At 34.1% G+C, this 709-nt stretch overlaps 1 long non-coding RNA gene across 1 annotated transcript; it reads right to left on the reverse strand.

Moving 5' to 3' along the window:
* Window positions 1–31: 31 nt before the first annotated feature.
* Window positions 32–370, reverse strand: LOC111084741. Its single transcript, XR_002609707.1, has 2 exons — window positions 317–370; window positions 32–110 (listed from the first exon to the last, which is right to left on the reverse strand). It is a non-coding gene; the product is annotated as an uncharacterized LOC111084741 (long non-coding RNA).
* Window positions 371–709: the final 339 nt, after the last annotated feature.

Raw genomic sequence — 709 nt, forward strand, 5'->3', positions numbered from 1 at the left:
GTTACTATGTGTTTTGTCTCTCTTCTTGTTAACCCAGGCTAATGTTCATCACCACACTGCTTGTAGTACTGTTGGTTCACTGGAAGGAATTATCGATTCTCTGTCGTCTACTGTGGAAGAATTAACAGATCTGGCTAAACAGAGAATTACTAAGAAGAAGGTAATATATTCCTTTATAATTTCATTACTTTAAAAACAACGTTTTCAGATTACCTAAGATAACGTTAATGAAAAGAACTGTCATTGATTTTAGTATACTGGTAAGCATTTTCAAGTTTTGAATGAATATTGATATAAATTTATAATTATACTTTACTATCTGTTTTATTTCAGGCCCTATTTGTTCTAAACACAACGTGTTTCACACCATAACGCCCATCTCTACCAACGCAACACAAATCAGAGAGAGAACCTCTCTACCGGTAGACTGTTCCGCCATCTATCATCACTTAAATCAAACAAACGGCGTCTTCAAGATATGACCACATTTTCTGAACCACCCAATCTCTGTATACTGTGATATGGAGACTGTAGGGGGAGGATGGACGGTAGGTGATCCAGTAGAAGTTTGTGATGTCCAAAATAAGTACGGAGAAGATTCTAACTAAGAAGAATGAAGACTTGTAATATGAACACACATTTTTAATTTGAATATTTTAAAATTACTTATAATGCCTCTTTTTTATCACAAAATCACAAATATATTCGT

This window comes from Limulus polyphemus, unplaced genomic scaffold, assembly GCF_000517525.1.
Source record: "Limulus polyphemus unplaced genomic scaffold, Limulus_polyphemus-2.1.2 Scaffold106136, whole genome shotgun sequence".
NCBI classification, from domain to species: Eukaryota; Metazoa; Arthropoda; class Merostomata; order Xiphosura; family Limulidae; genus Limulus; species Limulus polyphemus.